Source organism: Stegodyphus dumicola, chromosome 1 (assembly GCF_044657685.1).
Source record: "Stegodyphus dumicola isolate Sdum_Otavi_A_Nest chromosome 1, ASM4465768v1".
Taxonomy (NCBI): Eukaryota; Metazoa; Arthropoda; class Arachnida; order Araneae; family Eresidae; genus Stegodyphus; species Stegodyphus dumicola.
The window spans coordinates 207,760,925-207,781,110 of record NC_140768.1 but is presented as its reverse complement, the minus strand read 5'-3'; positions in this window follow the sequence as shown (position 1 = coordinate 207,781,110).

The following is a 20,186-nucleotide window of genomic DNA, read 5'->3' as shown; positions in this document are numbered from 1 at the left end:
ATTGGAAAACTAATCGTAATATAGATGACTTTGTATAAAAAACTACATTAATTAAGTACTGACTGTTTAATAGTTATTTAGAATTAAAATGTTTCAAATTATTCATTTTTATTTTATACATAACTTATCTGACTGAACCATTACAAATGTTTATTAACAACAGAACTCTAGTTTGCACGTTTGATTTATTTATTATTTTTTAAATGTCCACTACTCAGACTGCGTAAAAAATGTGCTATTTGCGTAAAAATCCCACAATCAGCCTACAAATAGCACTTATTTTCGCCTTTTTATATTTTTTAGTATGTTGCAAAAATTGGATTTGACAAGCATAACTTTTTTTTTCAGATAATGGCACTCTTCTTAAATGAGTTGGCCACCCCTGTTTTAGAGTCATTAAAAATTCGAGCTGTGCTTTTCTCGAAATTAAAATTTTTTCCTATCTTTGAGCTACAAGGTGGAGATTCTGACCTTTGACACCACAACAAGCTGCGGGGTATATATTACTCGGATGAATTCCTTTCAATAACTGACACATAATTGGAATGGAAGAAATTCTTTAATTCTTTATATGAATTTTGTAGGACACCACATAAATGAAAGAAACAGAAAAATTTATTTTCATCAATAAGGTAATTTTTATGACATCCCTTAACGAAACATGGTTAAAAAGTGAACGGAGATCATCTCCTTATTCTCGGTCTAACAACGTAAATCCGTTTGGAAAAGCTGACAGTTAAAAATGATCAACGATTGCACCTCACTGTGACTGCAACATGAATCAAAGATTACAAAATTCGAGTAGCCAAATGAAAACTCATTATGACTTCCGTTACAACTTCCAATTGGGTTCATTATGAAAGCATTGAGCGGTTTTGTATTAAAGTTGTGTAACACTCGCGTGTGTAAGTTATTGTTCCCCACGAAAATTGGGATAAGAAAAATGTACCTAGTCAGCGAATGAGATTAAAACCTTTCCTTTTTCACTTTCTTTCTGCTTTATTGGACAAGAGATTGCAAAATTGAGTTTGAAAGGGTCTTGATGACTAGAAAGGAAAAGAAATGAAACGAAATTTTTGCTGCTCTATAAAGCTTCCGAATTTCATTTCTGACCCACATTGCATTTTCATTTCCGTTTTATCTCCAAATAAATTTGTTAGATCCAGGCCTTATATTTAGCTGACAAGAAATGAAAATCAGTTCAGTTGTAGGTAGTATTAAATATAAAGGCAATCTGATAATACCTTGGTTGTTTAATAGCATTACTGATACATATTTCTCATGTAGAGTAATATTTCTCCCGTTATGCAACCATCATTTGAACAAATGCATATACTATAAATAAATATTTATAGACGAATTTTATTGCTTTTTTCCCTATCCTCTTCAAACTCTGATTGCGAAAGTTAAAATATTTCTTTATAAAGTTCATGAGATTTCTAAAAGCCTCTGTACAACTTTGAGCATTAAAAAAATTAAAATAAAAATAATAAAAAAAAAACAAAAAAACAAAAAAACTGAAAGGTTTCAGATTTGAAATTACGTCCAAAAGGGGCGTTTTTTTACCATTTTGTGTGTTACCTTTATTTATTAGATATCATGTTCTACATACTCAAACTATAAAATTCATTTCAACAGCAATATCGTGAATTAATTTTAAACTGAGCATATCTTTAGAATTTCCGATACAGTCTCGCGTCCTAAAGATAAAAATGTTTTGTGCTTTTTCGTACAGTGTTGCCATTGCTCGCTTTAAAATCGTTTAGTTTGTTAATCAAAAATTTTCGGAGCCCGTAAACCGGCTATGCTGCGGTGTATCGAGATGTAGGTTATCTGAATTAAAGGAGAGAATGAAGAGACTCGTATAAAAAACAGTTAAAATGTTTTGAGCTTTTCAGGGAAGAAGTGATACTAGATGTAGTTAAAATTTTGTAGGATGTTAGATTAAAACTTTATCACATAATGTGCGAACGTTTATGAAACTGATTTGTTTTCATTATTAACTGTTGCACTCTTCGAATTCTGCCATTTTGTTTTCAGCTGCAAGAATACTGTCCTAGTTCTCAGCCACCATTTTAGTTTGGGCTTCAGATAGAGGAGAAAAACTTTCCTTCATTTTTGTTATTTGGGAAACAAGTTTTTATATTCTGACATTATTTATTAATAAATGAAATGAAATAAATTAAACTGTTATTAAATTTTATATTTTTCTTATAGTTTAAATAAATTAAAAATATTTAAGGAAATCGTATTATATGATGCTTATAATGAAAATACATCAACGCAGCCATTTTCAATAGAATTGCATTTCTAACAACTTATTTAAAAGTTATGAGATTCTTCCACAAAGCAAAGTTGAAGATATTAAGCATTTATTATATATAATTTTATAGAGATCATTAGGCGATTTGAAGCAGTAGAATAGATGGAATAAGCATGACATCACAAAAATGAAGCTAAGGTAATGTAAACATGACGTCATAACTTATCATGGCTGCCATACAGCATACGGATAAGTCGATGAAACAAATTATTAAATAAAATTATGCTGACTCTGAGAGCAAATATCAACACTCGGAGGCTCAGAAAAATGTCTTTAATTTGCGTAAAATATCACTGAAGCTTCCACTGGTGCTCTACATGATACCATGTCGTACAGTTACCATTTACACATTTTCATGTGCCTAGATTTTATTGAATTTTTAACAATTATTTGCAATCCTTATAATTTTTGTATGTACTAAACAGGAAATTATTTATATTAAGTATTAAAATTTAAATGGGAGACTTATAAATATTCAATGATGAAAGCTAACATGTAGACAACAAAGATTAAAATGTAAACAAAACCAACCAGAAGATCGCCTATGGCAACGGCCATGATAAGTCGTGACGTCATACCATGACGTTTCATGGCTTCATTTTCATCGCAAGGGGCATACGGAGAAGGCTTACTCTATTTATTGTAACCTCCTCAAGAAAAACCAATATATCACCTATGTCAGGATTCGAATTACGGACTTTTTAAATTACTAAATAAATTAAATTACATGGCAATCATATACAAAATGATAGCGAACATGAGTGAATGCGATAATTCGGTTCAAATTTTGAGTGTGAATTTCGCTAGCAGTGCGTTTTATATAAGGAATGTTTTAAACTCTCACAATGGTAAGTGCTAAAAGGAAAAGTAAACTCTAATGATGGGGAATTTCAGTCAATTCTTCATAAACTCTTGGGAACAGATTATACTTAGCTAATTTTAATGGACCGATTTTGATGTAACAATACCAGAAATGTTTTTAAATTAATTTATTGAAAAGTGGAAACCAATAATAATGCACACATACTTATATAAGGTGGAACAGAAATGTTAGTAATTTTGGCTTTACCTGTTACTTTTTTACATGTTACTTTATTGCATTTAGGTTAAAAGTTTGTTTTCTACCTTTCATTTATGCATCATTTTATCACCTACCTACACAGTTCAGAGGTTTATGCATATTTTATGGGCAAGCGGCGTAGTTTAAATTGGGAAAAAGTATCCTAGCCGCATTATTTACGGAATAGGAGCTTTGCTGTTGCTATTGTCCGAGTCTTGCCTTACTTCAGAAGCCTTTGTTAGGTTAAGAACAATCGCCGGACACTAGACCGGACTGGAAAGTGGGATTTAATTTAGATTGCCCAATCCAAGTATTATTTGTAGCATAGAATAGGAGGAACAAATGTAGCCAGCTACATTGTTGGACGTTCCAGCCAGTAACTGTAAGTCGAAGCGATTTAAATTTATATTTGTATTGTTTTAATTTAATTTAGAGGTAGCGAAAAAAAACAAAGTTAATAATTTATATCTTTATATGTTTGTTGTTTCCATTCAGTTTAAGATAACTTGCCATCTCAGTTAAGGTAGGGTCTGAAGGTGAGTGGCTGTTAAAGGGACTTAGATAGGATCCCTCAAATCATTACAGTTCATTATTGATAAGAATATGCAGAGTTATGTATTATACTATATTGTTTATCGATGAAATGGAGTTATTTGTAATGAGCAAGTCATATTACTAATTAAAACAATAACTATGCTGATGATAAATCGATAAATACACTGGTGTGCAAAAATTAAGAACGAGACGGTTTTTTCAATATAACTTTGTACAAAAGCTTTCCAAATCAACACATTTAATACCGTAAGATCCCCAATACGTAAGGAGATGAGTAATGTAAGCAACACTTACTAAAAGAGAAATCAGAGGGATAAAAAGAAGCTTTATTGAAAAAGTAGCATGGAGCGCAATGCGACTGAAAGCCGAAACATCCTTGTGATGGGTGTCTAGCAAGAAACATCCGGTCTTTAATAGGGGATATGATCTCCCCTGACTGGCTAGGCAGGTTTCACAGCGTCTGCCCATGCTGAGAATGAGGGTGTCAATGAGTTGTTGAGGCATTGCTGCCCATTCGTCTTGCAGCGCCAATCGAAGCTCCGGAATCGTTACTGGTGGTAAGGTACGAGCTGCCAAGCGTCTGCCTAGAAAATCCCATACATGCTCGATGGGATTGAGATCCGGAGATCGTGCCGGCCAATCCATACGTTCAATATCCTCACTCTCTAAGAGCTGTTCGGCAGCTACTGTGCGATGACATGGTGCATTGTCGTCCATGAAAAGGAACTGCGGACCCATAGCGCCTCTAAAAAGACGCACATATGGAAGAAGAATCTCGTTACAATAACGGGTCCCGTTGACTAAACCTGCGTCGAAGATGTGAAGGTTTGTACGACTACCAAGCATGATGCCTTCCCAAACGAGAACACCGCCACCTCCCTACCTGTCCCTTTCAATGATGTTCGAGGAATGATTGCGGCTTCCCCGCTCTCTCCAGATGAGTATGCGATGAGAATCGCTACTCAGACTGAATCTGCTCTCATCTGTAAAGAGTGCTCGTCCCCATTCATTGTCTCTCCAATTCCGGTGACCACAGAAAACGCCTTCTCCGATGGGCAGGCGTTAGAGGTACATACCGTACAGGGAGTCGTGCAAACAGACCTCCACCGTGCAGTCTTCTGGCCACGGTAAAACGCGGTCGTCCAGTCGCCTGTGTCGTGTGTCTAGCGATTTCTCCCGTTGTCTGCTGCCTGTTTTTTCTGGTCTGTAAGGCAATATACCGGTCATCTGCGGGTGTGATTCCTCGTGGACGACCACTACTAAACCCCCGGATAGCTGTTCCTGTAGTTTGAAATTGTCTCCAAAGTCGTGAAACGATGCTGTGAGCAATTCCGAACTCTGCAGCCACGCTTGTTACACTGCGGCCTTCCTCCAACTTCCCAATGATTCGACCTCGGGTAAAAGCATCCAGATGTCGTCTAACAGATTGATTATTCGCCATTTCTCGCTGAGGCAGCAACTCGGTGTGATTTTAACTGCTATACGGCGTGCAATCTCTTTGCCAGAAATACTAATCTTACACCGACAACATGTTTTATACTACTCAGACACTCCCCCATTACGTCTACCTGCATATCTGCGCATGTGCTCCCGTACATCACCTTACTTAATCTCCTGATTGGTCTTTCTGTCCGCTCTGCCTCTTCGTTCAGCTGATATGCTAATTTTTCGACTTCGTCCTTAATTTTTGGACACCAGTGTAGTTTGCGAGTTTTATATTAAGCGTGCAGCTGTCAATCATGGGCAAAATGAAGCTTCCTTATGATTCTGTTATAGATGATTTGATGACTAGTTTTGTTCTAAGTTATTAATGGGCCCATCAGCGTGGCTGAACATTGGTAGTTCGGTCCGGGGCTCGATTCCCGGCCAACGGGCCGACTGCACAGGCGCTTTCGTGCCTTTTACCATGTGTAAAGCGTATACGAGTCAGTTTCCATTAGAAAGTCCTCCACGAAGATAACCCTCCCTTTAACAAACTTTGGGCAAATAGCCTTAGAGTGATTTGCTTTAATCAAATAAACCAAACCGAACCAAGTTATTTAAGTTTTGTTACTTTGAGCGTAATCTTTAAATTTCAATTTCAGTTTTTTTTCGTTTTCTTCTGTTTTCATAATTTGTATCACATTGTCATTTTGTTCTTTTAGGTAGTAATAAATTCTCCAGCAAAGCTCATTTCACCGAAATTTTCATGTAAATTTGATTGTTGTATTGAGAATAATTTTTTCTAGATCGAGAGCAACAATATGTTCTTACGCTAATGAGAATAATTTTATTAAACTATGGCGTGAGAAGGCTTTATTCTGTTATTTTGAATTACTTTATTTTTTAATATGAATGAAGTGATGAGCATTTCATTAATAAAGATGTGATCTGTTTTTGAAATATTTTACCTGCAGTATCAATGTTAAAAATTACATAAATGATTTTTAATACAAAATATTAAGCTAAGCACAGCAATTACTTCAAAAATAGAACAAAATGCGTAAAAGTTCTAAAACGTGTACTCTTCTTGCGCCATCCAATCCTTTTCAGAAGTTGTCAAAAGATGCCTGAATTAAACACTTCGTCTGCTGACTTTTCTGTAACCCAAACATATTTCTCCAGATCATTCGAAAGTGAAATGCTTAGAACCTCTAAATTAAAATATTCATACACTGGTTATAAGATACTGGTTGGCAGAAAGATTTCATTTTGTGAACTTTAAAAAATAAACTAGTTCTAGAAACTTTTTATCTCGTAAAGGAGAATGAGAGAAATCGCAAAGCGTATTGGAATACCACGGGACCAATACAGAATGGAAAGGTGAGAAAAGAGGTATTTTTATTGAATGGATGAAAAATATAAAAGGAAAAGTAGGATGACTCTGTAAAGGGGTCGATTCCTCATTGTGGTTTGAATTCTCTTCTTCAGATATTTTGCTTTCAATTTTATTTTGCTAAATTAAGAGCTTAATTTTTAAAATTAGAAATGCCGAAGCTCTATAGAGGCCATCAAGGACAACGAAGACAGCGAAGTAACTAAACAACATTATAAATAATTAAAACAATAAAACAATAAGTAACTAATAAATAAAATATTCATGAATTAATGTAAATTCATGATTGTTACAGTATTTATAAATTAAAGGATTGAATCGTAAAAATTAAATAAAATTTTAAATGAGATGAAGTATAACTAAATGGTTAAATTAATGATAAAAACACCTGATACATCAAGGATGAAAAAAGATTTTTAATGCTAAATTATGTTTCCGCGCTCAAATAAAAGTGTTTCCTTATTTTGGCTTCTCGTTAATTTAGGACCCTTTTTAACCGGCTAGCTAGAGTCCATAAAATTTCTGTTTTTATTAAGAGACAACATACAAAAATAAGGAATTTTCTCCTCAGATACTTAAGTTTTCCCGTTTATCGGATGAAAACTCTCCGGAGAGAAAATGAGGCATACATATAGTAGCTAGTACAGTTTTTACGAACTGCTAAAACAACTTTGGCACTCATAACAGAATTTGTCAGTCCATACAGTGGTTCTGCTATATACCGAAATTCCGAAGCTCATCTTACTTTAGACTTTGGCAGGAATAAAGATGTCATTCTAAAACTGCGTTCTAAAACTGAGAAGTACCTGAGATAGGTTGTGGCTAGATTAAACCTTTAACTAAACTTTCATGTTTGTTAGGTTTATTATGTATGCCATGGTTATTATTACGTATATGATACGTATGAGCGCCGATAAGTCCTAATACGAACGTCTCGCTTAAAGAGAATGATAAAGAGAGACGATTAGATCCTCGTGGCGTCTCAGTCGAGAAACAAGTCCCAGCAAATGTACTCATTGCCATAAAAATCTGCACACTGAAGAAAGAGTTTCAGATCGGAATAATAAACTTTACATATATGTGTGCAACGTTAATATAAGTAAGCGGTTACAAAATCAAAACAAAAGAATAATTTTTTACAGAAAATACTACAAATGAATGGAGGTTCTAGTATCTTGTTGGGCCATCTCTAGCGTGAATGCATGATGCGAAGCGAATGGGCATTGAGGCATTCAAGTTCCGTACAGCGTCCTGCGTCTGCGTTCACAACTGATGTAAGCTTGCCTCTAGTTCAACAAGATTTCTAGGTTGTCCAACTTGCCATCTCAACTGATCCGAAATCTGGGTATATTGCAGGCAGGAAAGGGTGATAATGTAGCGGATTCATTTCTGTTATATTCTTATTGTGTGTGTGGATCAGCATTGCCCGGTTCAAAATGCCTACTCGAAGCCCTTCCCTGCATGGAAATACATGCGTCTGAAGGATGTCATGAATGTATTGCTTGGCTTTCATGGTGCTGTGGATCAATATCAGATGAGGCATTCAACCACGGGGCCTTTACACATGTGCACGGTTGCCATCATTTCCCGAACTGAATTTCGATTTGTTGGCGTAGACAACCTGGTTCCATTCGATTGCGAATCAATACCGTTGAGCGCGATTACTGCAGACGGAGGCCTTGCAGGTGGGTGTCATTGGCAGCACATGCGATGGCCTTTAGCCAGATGCCTGTAGATGAAACAGATACACAGGTGTTCATATCTAAAGTACTGCCTGTGTCCGGATGGCGGAAAATTGTGCAATCGCCTCTGTGTGGGCGATTCAGCTAATATGATGGTCCTCTCAGCCTCTGGTTTGCCAAGAGAGTACTTTGCCTCCCCACAATGTATGCAATCTCATTCTGGTCCAATGGTTCCTATACCTTCTTACGGCAAACTTATAATGGCCTTTGGGGCGAACTGCTCGCCAAGCTGACAATCCGGCTTCCATCATTCCAATGACTTCTCGAGTTCTGATAACTTAATCATAATGTCTTCAGTGGTGGTGTAACAGCATCCGTAGTGAAAACGACGTCCCTCTGCAACATATTAGATGCAGGAAAAAATGCTTTAGAGTACCTTTTGCGCGAAGGAGAAGGAATTTCAAACACCCTGTGGTGGCATTATGCAACTCGCAATCACATTGTGTTTTTAATAATTTGCATGCTTATATATTTAGTTAGGATCTGATAAGTAGTTCTTGGTGAGCAAATTTTGATGGCAATGCGCATAGTGGAGACGAAGTGGTGGACAATCGATGACGAAGCGGAAGCGAGGCATTTGGGAACTTACCGATATCCATGTTTCAAGCTATCAATTCCTAAATGACTGAGAAGTCGTAGGCATACTATCTCTAACAAGCAAATAAATAATAGCCAACAGGCGAGCCGAATGCGACTCATACGTTCTTTTGCTGGCATACACGTCTAAGTTAAATAAATATATTACTATTGAACAAAATTCTCAATTTTGTCCAAATTTTCATGTTTCTCACAATTTTAGAACTATATTTATACAATGATTGCTTGAAATCAATGCCAAAAAGTCTTAAAATTAGCGGTATATATTAGTTCATTGTAAGATTTTTAAGTGAATGATAAATATAAAATATTGATTATTTATTATTGCAGAATATAGCAAAGGATTATTCTAAGATAGGATTCCTAAATATTTCTAAATATAATGTTTTGTGTGACCTACAGTTTCAAGGCGCAATTTAAATTGGCTGTTATGTACAGAATTTGGCCGCCATTCAGCCACAACAGCCATGATTTATAATGCGAAAATTCTGTCGGTCTCTATGACGATGGATCCGACCTTTCGATAGGATCTGAACTTTAATACAGATCAGCTGGTACTCCAGAGATGAATTTAATCCTAACACCTCAAAATTTCGTATGCACATGCACACCGAAGCAGTTTTAAGTATTCTTGAAATTTCTGTCTGATGTCACATGTAGCTTTCTAACTCAGTATTTGCTATCAAATCATAGTAACATTTAATCTAAGATAGAATTTACCAACCTATTAGATTTACGTGCCTAAATCATCTAGGTTCAAAAGATTCAAAAAAGATTCGGAAGAAAAAGAAAATTTAAAATGATGCAATAGTAACAAGTTTTGCATTTGCGTTGAACAATAGTTTATAGCTGAGAACAATGCGCTTCAAGCTGGTAACAACAGTTAAGAAGTACTAACTAGCATAAAGTAAATTTTTAAAAGCCTACAGAGTCCAAAATCCGACTCTGAAATCTTTCCATTTCTAACGCAGCTACTAATATAACTTCTGTTGATTTTCTATTCTCCGTTATTTATATACTTAAAATTAGTAAATAATATCTTGTACCACTGTCTCTATGAATGTTATTACTTTGCAAATTTTATTAATTGTCGTTCGGTTGGTAATTATAAACCTCTTATGTGCGTCAACGTTGTTGGTAGGAAGACGCAGATGACTTAGCGGGAGCTAAAAAGTAAAATGATCAGGATAACCTTAGTTTCTGCTGGCACAAACATCTGTGCCTGAGATATTAAAACGATAAAAATACGTTGGAAATAGGCCATGGCCAGTAATATAATTGATTAGTTGAGAGATGCTCATTTCACATGCTGATGAGACTTTTGGTATCAAACCATGTTTGTCATCTTATGTCATCTTGGTCCCATTCCAGTTGACATTTTTGGTCCTCTATGTCAACAGTGCCTACTTCGAATGTAATGATGGCGTTGGGATGTTAAGTTCTGCTGCCTTAATATTGCTAGTTGCTGCTTTGGCAAGCATATCTGCTGTTTCGTTTTCGTCTAACCCGGCATATACCTCATTCCTTCAAAGTAAGGCTTTCTCAACGAGACAAGGAGACCTCACCTCAAAACCCCATCTGATCTACGCCGGCGTTCCGCAAAGTACAATCCTCAGGCCGTTTCTATATCTGATATATGCAAATCATTTTCTAAAATTTTTAGACGACCACTTCGCCACATTAGCCTATTACGCAGACAACAAAGGCGGTTATCACCCGTTCCAAAAGACCTACCGTATTTGACGGCATATAAGATGCACTGGCATATAAGACGCACTGGCATATAAGACGCACCCTTATTTAGACGGCCACACACAAGGAAAAAAAGTTTCAATAGCGTGTTTTCTTTTAACTCTCACGTTTCGTAAAAGGCCAAATAAACAATTGTTGAATGCAATTACCTTCACGTATAAGACTGTGTCCTTCACGTATAAGACGCAGGCAACTTTTTTGAGACCAAATTTAGGAAAAAAAGTGCGTCTTATATGCCGTCAAATACGGCAATCATGGAAAGACTGTAGATCATAGGTTCCTAAAATTTTATTTGATTCGCCTCCCTTCCAAATAATTGGGAAAGCAGTAATTATTTTAGGCCAAAATCTTACGCTCCCAGAGTTGGGAGCGTAAGATTTTGGCCTAAATTGGTTATCAATTATCCGTTCCCGCTGTGATCGAATTCCGATGATAAATTATGTTAGAATGTCTTCCTCGTAATTTTAAGTTCAATGAATTCAACGAATCGAAAATATTTGATAAATGAGCCAATACAATTTAAACACTTTGCTTCCCACGTACAATTCAGTTTAATTTTGAATTTCGAAGAACTGAATCACTTCATCTCACGCTAACTCTTAAAAGGAAATATGTTATCAAATTCAAATAATATTGGCAACATATTTCCTTTTGAGAGTCAGCGTAATTCCGTATGAAATAATAACGTTTTTTGTTCTGCTCTTAAATCTCTATAAATTGCCGTAAAAGACGAGTATTTAACGCACTCTTTTAACATGATTGACTCCATGATTGTGTATTTATATTTCGTTGTTCTTAAGTATGCGTTTTATTGATATCATAGAGGATCTTATTGAATGCATGTGTAAATATTTCATTTCATTAGTCTGTAAAATAATTCCACATTCTACTATGAAGTGCAACTATGGCTGCAGTTTAATTTCCTTGATCATTCAAAACACTTCCTGAATATCCAGTTTACAAGCTGCCTATTATTGTTAACAAGAAATGGAATATAAAATTAAGAAAATAAAATATTTCATTGTAGAGACATTAGGTAATTTTTGGAGGCAGAAGAGATGAAAACTGAGCAACGCCTTCGCCGGGAATCGAACCACGGACCTCTGGAATACCGACTTAGCGTGCAGAACCATTACACCACGAAGGCACGCTAGGAAAGGGGGAGAGATAACTTATATCATTATCTTTTCTATTTAAGTAACAATGGGTATTAATAATGCATGATAAGCTGAGAAAACGTAGGGCCAGAAACAATCGAAAGCCTAGATAAATCCATCCATACTAGAAAATTAAACCGTGTTTTAAAAGCTAACAATAAATACAATATTAGAAAAATTCTAAGAATGATTTTTCTCGTTGTTATTTGTTATTATAGAAAGTCTTCGATTTCATTTTATCATCATTTTCCTGCACAAAAGAGATTTAAATTTTTAACCATAGTATTTTAGTTTTGGAAAAAAAGAAAAAAAGAAATCCTGCACACTGTACAACCACCTTTATTAATTTCAGTTTAAAACACTGAAAATCATTTGACATTGTTTTCCGAAATGCTCGACCGTATTTGTGGGACATATGTAAGCTAAAAGAGAAAAATTATGAAACACTCCGATCTCAGTTAGTTTCATTTGAAAGGAACAGCATCTTCAAATCAGTTATTATCATATCTAACAGGTATTTACGCGTAACTAGTATGAAAAGTGCGTATTTAAATTCATGAGACTAAGTTGTCGTTGTCTTCAGCTTTATCTTCGTTAGTTTATCATAAATTTCCTCGGAAAGTATAGATTCCTTTCTCGAGAATGAAGGGTTACTAAATTTGATATTTCCTTTATCAATAACAGACACAATCGATACGCAGTAGTGCCTCATTATCTTTGAATAAGATGGTCCAAGATATGAGGCGAAGACCACTTGACCATTCTGAGTTAAAGAGGTTACATTAAGCTGCGGAAAATATTCAACGCAATGCAAACGTAGTATTCAAAACATGCATAAAATTGACGAATTACGTTAATAAGACGGTACCAGCATTAAAATATAAATTACAGTAAAGTGTAGTGGGCTCTACACTATACTTTACAATTCCTTTTCTCTATTTTTTATTAGGTAGTGGAGCAGTAATTGGATTTTTAAGGCACGAAATATTAGCAGTTCACCGCGGATGCCGCTTTGATCCTAATAATGTGGTTAGCAGGGCTGTCTGCAACATCTTTGGGCCCACTTTCGATTCTTTGATAATGGGATGAGGGATGGAGAAAAGCATTTGAGGGCTATCTAAATATGGGGATTAATGCCCTCGTAGAGGACCTCACGTTATCCATGAGGAAAACTGTGAAACCTCCCATGCAACCAGACCGTTCGACGAGATTTGAAATCCAGGGTGGAAATACCAGTATCCAGCGCTTCTACCGCTCAACCACCGAGGGGGGGGGCTGTAGAAAACGTTCCTTGGAAACGTTCTCGTTGCTGAGATTATTGAGTGAAACTTAATATTTTCTAGTCCTATCTTCAAGTGTTCTGTACCAGTAACCGGTACAAAACGCCAAGCAGATATAAAACGGTGCTCTGTATATAAGGTAACCGTACATGTTTTGCAATGAGCATATAAATTTTCAGCTCTACGCACTGATTTGTATTTCTCAGCGTCACCTTTAGTTATCGATCAACTTTACTAAGTAACTTTACAAATTACGCTACAAATATCTATATTCCATGCTCCATGACAACATGGCTTTGCAGATAAATCATTTCATCATACTTAATGATCTTGGCTTAAATGGGTTGGTTTACTTCTCTCGGCATTTAAGAACTTTTCATTCAAGTATTTTCCGTCGCCTTTTAGCATTTGAGTCATTTCTATCAATTAAAGAATTTTGAAGAAAGATATAATATATATATTGCATTTAAAAGGCTTTTCTATGCCCATTGTGTTAAAACAGTTTTCAACAATATGTGCACTAGAAAAGTGAATCATTTCCAAGGCGAGCATTGACAATTCCAGGCCATCTTAGAGAAGCTGACAATTCATGACAGAAATTATTGATTTGCGCAAGGAATTTACTTTAATCTAGGCTACAGAAAAATAACAAAGTGAAAAATTACCTGTGAGTTCATTAGTAACTTATAAGTCTTATTTAAAAAATGACAAACTAATTACAAACATAAGTAGCGAATATTCTAACTGTAATAAAATAAAATGAATGAATAAATAACAAATCACTTCATACAGAATTTTACAATACACCCTAATATTTTAAAATAAAAATAAGGATATATCTATAAAACAAAAACACAGTTAAATGAAACTTTAAATGTTCTAAATTTCAGTGCAAGCACTATTTTTATAAAGTTTTCCTGCGCTGATATCTACTAGACCGATTTGAGCGGCCCAGACCATATAATGGATAGGGGAGCTTAGTGTGGTAACGAAGGGCTTGGGTTCGAATCCCGGAGAAGGCGGACGTTTATAAATGTTTGTTTTGGGAGCACTCTAAAGATGCGGCAAGCCGAAAGTCCTCTGGAGAGCTTCGTGGTAGCGGAAAAGAAGGGCACCTTGGACCCGTCCCCCCGGGTGGTCTCGATCAAAATTAAGGGGCAGAATTGAGCGAAGCCGTATTATAACTTGTATTGTGCTCAAGGTTCTTGCCAACGACAGGCAAAATCTTGCACTTCTTGCCACGATGGATTTCGTGCCTTGTTCTGATGTTACTGTCCGACAAGTGAGGTAAGTCACAACAACGCATCTCAACGGCTTTGATAACCAACAATAACCTTCATAACTTTTAGTCCTCTTTATAACCTTAAAATGTTTATCTTTTGATTTAAAAGCTTATTAATCTAGAATTAATCATTTCAGATTTACGATATTCTTACTTCTTTGTACGAAATAAAAAGGAAGTACTGTAATCGCGAAAAATTTTGGGTCTCATATTTCAACGAAAATATCCATTTTGACCGCTATCGAATGCAATTTAACGATGTTTTTGCGTAACATCTATACGTAAGGACGGAATAAACGACTCTTTTTCTCCAAACTAATTATAAAACTAATTTAAAATGGATTCAGATAATATTTTTTTTCGTGGCGTCTGTACGTACGTATGTATGTATGTATCTCGCATAACTCAAAAACAAGTAGCCTCAGAACGTCGAAATTTTGTATACAGGATGGCTATAACATGTAGATGTGCACGTCGTATTTTGCTTACAATCGACAGCACGAAAAGTATATAAATGCATGTATATATATCCACTCGGTTACTCGGCTCAGTGAGCTCAGTTTCTTTATTCTTATATGTTTGTAAATTGTGCATTTTTGCATTGAAAATGATTGAATTATGTTGTTCTTATCTTCCGGTTAAGCTTTTTATACCTTTAGTTAACTTGCATGTTATAGTTGTAAAATTATCAACGATTTAAAAGTTGTTCAAGTGCGGCTAAGCCTTATTTTTTTTACCATAGCAGCTATGTTTGTTTACATTTGAAACTTAGAAGAATAGTGGATTTGTTGCCAATCTAGAAAATCTAAGCTTAGCAACCACAAAGGAACGTCTTCTTTTATCATTACAAATTAAATTATGCTTAACCCATTCTGGAATTATATTTTAAGTTATTAAATTATCCCATATATTGACTCAGGTAGCATTCACAACAAATTAAATCAGTTTCTACGCCTTTGGAGTCTTTTTGATGAGTGAGACCAAAAGTAAACTTTCAATTTTGTGCACTGGAAAAGCTGTCTTCTTGCCTGCTGGCCGAATTGCTTGATTTTGCGTAGAAACTATAATTTTAATTGTACAATTTGTTTTTAAAATTTTTAACTGTATATAATGTTTTATGTTTTTATATATTTTTAAGTTTTTAATGGATGTATTTTATGTTTTTATTATTTTTTCCTTGCCACGAAGTGAGAACTGACTTAATTGAGTGAGAAATACATCTCTTATGAAATTCGAGGAATTAAAGTGTTTTATATTAGCAGAAAATACTGTCGCCAGTCTATTTCGGACAGAGCGCAATGTTTATATGTAGGACATGCGCATTAGATAAGCAGCGCTGAATCCTCTGTGAAAAACTGTTTATTTTTTTATTTGTTTCATTTCTTTTATACATCGTTTTAGATTTATTATAGTATTTGAATAGAACATGTGGCAAGGATTAGGTAATTTTTCAGATGATTTTTTAGACATTAAAATGAATGAGATATAACGCTGTTAAGTGAACCTATCGCCAGAGTATCGCTATATTAAATAAATATAGTAAACTTTCAAAAGCGCATTTATTTTATTGTGTTTTGTGCGCTATCGAAGAAGTAGATTTAATTAATTTCAATAAGTTTAAATGAAATGCAGGAACAAAAATGGGTCTAATTTAATATTCCGTACAAGGAAGTAATGTGGAGTTCAATCAGATGTTTTTTAAAAAAAACAGTATACACAGATACATCAATTTATTCCATTCAAAATTAACGCGACCGATTCCAATAACATCGAAAATAAAAGTGAACTATTTCTGGCGGTATTCTGATACTGATTTTTTATAAAATACTCACCTGCCCAAGCATTGAATCAGAAGTTTGTATAAACAGTATAGAAATGATATAAATCAATCAAGTAAGCAGTTTCATAACTCATACTATGTGAAAATATAAGCGAATACTTATGTGAGATATAAGGCGCTATTAAATAACTAGGTCTCCGTGAGTAAGATTACACTCTAATTTCTCTCTCAGCAACACAGTAAAGTCTCTCTCGCTGACACAGCTCTCCGTCTACGCTGGCCGATTTTTCATCAAAGTTTCTTAGAGCAATTATGTCAATCAGAGTAGTCAAAGCAGATGACATCCCTTGTGTCCAACAAGAATAATAATTAGCAAAGTTTTAATACCTTTATTTTTCATGGCTTTATCTTTAAATGCGTTGTAATACTACTAATAGTAATAATAAACAGAAGGCTTAGTAGCCAAAAAAAAAGTAACAGTGATGAACAATGCAAAATAAGAAAAATAAATTGCATATTAAAAAAACTGAAAACGGAGAAGCGAGAAAAGAAAGCAATTAATTAAGAAATGTAATGCACACACACATATATATGCATTATACTTAAAAGCATTTTTTATTAAATAAAAGAAGAAAATAAATCAATTACTTCACAGATAGCATATAATGTAATATACAGTACTGATAATGAGACATCATTTTAAGTACATGAAAGAGGAAAACGAAATTTTATCACTTTATAAATAATGTAAAAATGTAATAATTTGTAAAGTTGCGCGCTTCCAACCTGCACGCAACAAAGTGGTGACTGCTGAGAACTGAAAATTAGACAGAGTCTTGGGAAGGGTTTAAGTCCCTTTTTATTCAACTTTAGAAATTACAAATGCGGGCTCTTGACGCTCACAAACTACGCCGACACGGCGGTAAATTAAAAATAAGAAACTGAAAAGAGATAATAACAAGTGACTAACTACGAGGCTCTCTAAACGTGACTAACCTCACCGCGTTCTAAAATACCGCTGATAATTCAGCAAACTCTGAATATTACGTTGAAAGATTAACAATTTGCCGAGGCAAGCACACAAAGCCGAAACGCGTGGTTCTTCAGTTTCTAACTAGCCACATCCACTCGTGAAGCAAGAAAGCACACTTTCGAACTCGTTTCCTTTCTATCTTACTCAGAATACTTCCGCTGATAATTAGAATCCTTGCGCGTTCTACTAAAATTTACATACTCTGGCATTGGCAATTCCAGGGGAAAGTAAGGCTTGACAGGAAAGATAGTTTAAACTTAAAATAAATGTTAGTTAAAATAAATATAAACCCTATATTTGCCGCTGCCAGAATTTGGAAAACTTGGAAGCAGGTCCTACAAACGACCTGTTGAAAAGTTTCTACAATTCTGAACTAAATTTTATACGGCTCGTTTACATAAAAAAATCTTATGTCACAAAAGGTAGAATAAATTTCTGTAGATACTTATTTAAATCTCTCTTCTTACAGCAACTTTTCCTGGACTTCAGCAATCAATCTTGTTCTCTTCCTTCCAGCATCTGGAAGGAATAAGTATCAGTATCTTTCTAAATACATTATAATTTACACTTTCTTCACACTGAATAAGTTTTTGTTTTTGAACGATTTCTTTTCCTTAGTTACTACTTAATTCACATTCATTCAAGTATTCAAACATGAATTTAACTTTACCCTGGCTCTCCACCATGTGTGGTGTCAAACGGGAATATTCGTGTTTTAGTATTGCAACACTTCCCCTAACCACAATAATTTGTTAGAATTCAACGACCAGATAGACACACCTTACTCGACATTCTACAACTCGATGAGCTACTTTAACATTCTTAAAATTCAAGTGTAGGTGGAGAACCCTACAAAACACATTCATTCAAACTTCCCCCCTCATTCATCTTTAGACATGCAGGCTTTCGCTCTAAAGCATGATTTTATCTACAGTTTAATACTTAAATTTGAATTAATTTCTTTTGAGCATTTACTTTTAGCATCTAAAATTTTATGCCTCTAGACTAAATCTACTTTTACATAACTTTGAACTATTTACGTATATTTACAAAATTCGAATACATATGACTTTTACAATTTACCATAAAATGAATAAGAGAAAAATAAATTTTTACTTTACTCATTCTTCGGCAAGCTGGCGGCACTGAAACTAAAGTTCTTATTAATACAAGAATACGAAGTTATTTTTATCTTCGGCTAAATTTTGGCTTTAACATAACAGAATTAGTCTTTCGACCAACAGAAACTGCTTGTTCTTAGATTTTATACTTAAAGAAAATAATACTTTTGCCTTAGCTAAATAAAGTAAAACAAAACTAAGTCTCAACCGAGACACATTGACTTCCGTCAAAACATAGAATTTCGTATTTACGCATAACATTTCGGAACAAAAGAAAAAATTTTATAGAAGATTTTAACTTATCTTTGAGTTTTCGATGATTGGAACTCCGACATTCTTTTCTGGCAGAACTGCTCCCACGTTATAGGTTTCATGGACGTCAGTCTTCTCCTTAAAGTCCTCCGAGTGTCGTCCACGTTAATTTTTCTTTTTCGCCCTCTGCATGCTGGCCTCTTGGAGTGGTAGTCGTCGGGTTGCTGTCTTTTCCGTTTTTGCCCTGGACGGCTGGTCTTGGTGTCCTCCGGTCTGGAGTCATGCTTGAATTTCTTCTGTTGGTGGTGGTCTTTTCGTTGCTCCTGCTGTCTTTTTATTTTCGGGAACGGCGGTCTTGTTTGCACCTGACTCTCTGGCCCTGGGAGCGTTCTCCTTGATGTATAATTTCTACTGCGATACGTTGTAAGTGGTGTTTTCCTCTTTACCAAGGTTTCTTTACGCGGCGGCTTTGCTTTCTTGTTTTTCTTAAATGCTGGAGTCTGAAAGTTTTCGTTTCTTCTTTTCGGTACCGTCGCGTGGGTTGTAGAAGGGCTAGGTTTCTCTTCAGTTCCCTGCTTCTTGGGTGGTTTAACGGGTGACGTTACAACTGGACCTTCTACTTCTTTTACGTTTGAGTCCTGTAAGAAACTTTTAAGGATTTCAAAATCATTTTGATTATAGTATTTTTTCACCTGGTCGGGACTTGCTTTACACATTTCCCCTCTCTCGTTCTTAAAGTACAATACAACTCCTTTGATTTCCTGAATTACATAGGGGCCTTCACATTTTGGAGCTAACTTTGCAGTAAAATTGTCTGGGGACTTGATAAAGAAAATTTCCGCTTCAACACTTTATCCCCAACTTTAAAATCTGCTTCACGGCGTTTTCTATTATAATATACTTTTTGCCTATTTCTTGCCGTATCCGAGCTTTTAACCGCCTGGTCAATAAGCGTTTCCACGTCTTTCTCTTTAAATTCTTGCTCTCTTTGTTGCACAAAGAATAATTTATCTAAAGGCGTAATTAACTTTCGTCCTAAAAATAATTCTGCTGGGGTTTTTCCCGTAGTATCGTGATTTGCCGTTCTTAAAGCATAAGCTAGCTCATTTATGTAGCCATCCCAGCGCTTGTGATGTGTGGTAACGTAGCTTTGAATTATTTTTACAATGTTTTTATTAACTCTTTCTGCTATGTTTGCCTGTGGTCTATACGGAACCATTTTGATATGGCGTGTGCCAAGTCCAGTGCATATGTTTTCAAATATTTGACTAATGAATTGTTTACCGTTAACGCTAATGACTTTTATCGGTGCACCGTATTTTAAAATGTATCTGTGTAAGAATGCATCTGCGACTGTTTTGGCTGACGCGCGTTTAAGTGGATCCATTTCTGTCCATTTTGAAAAATGATCTACAATTATTAAAAGAAAACGATTTT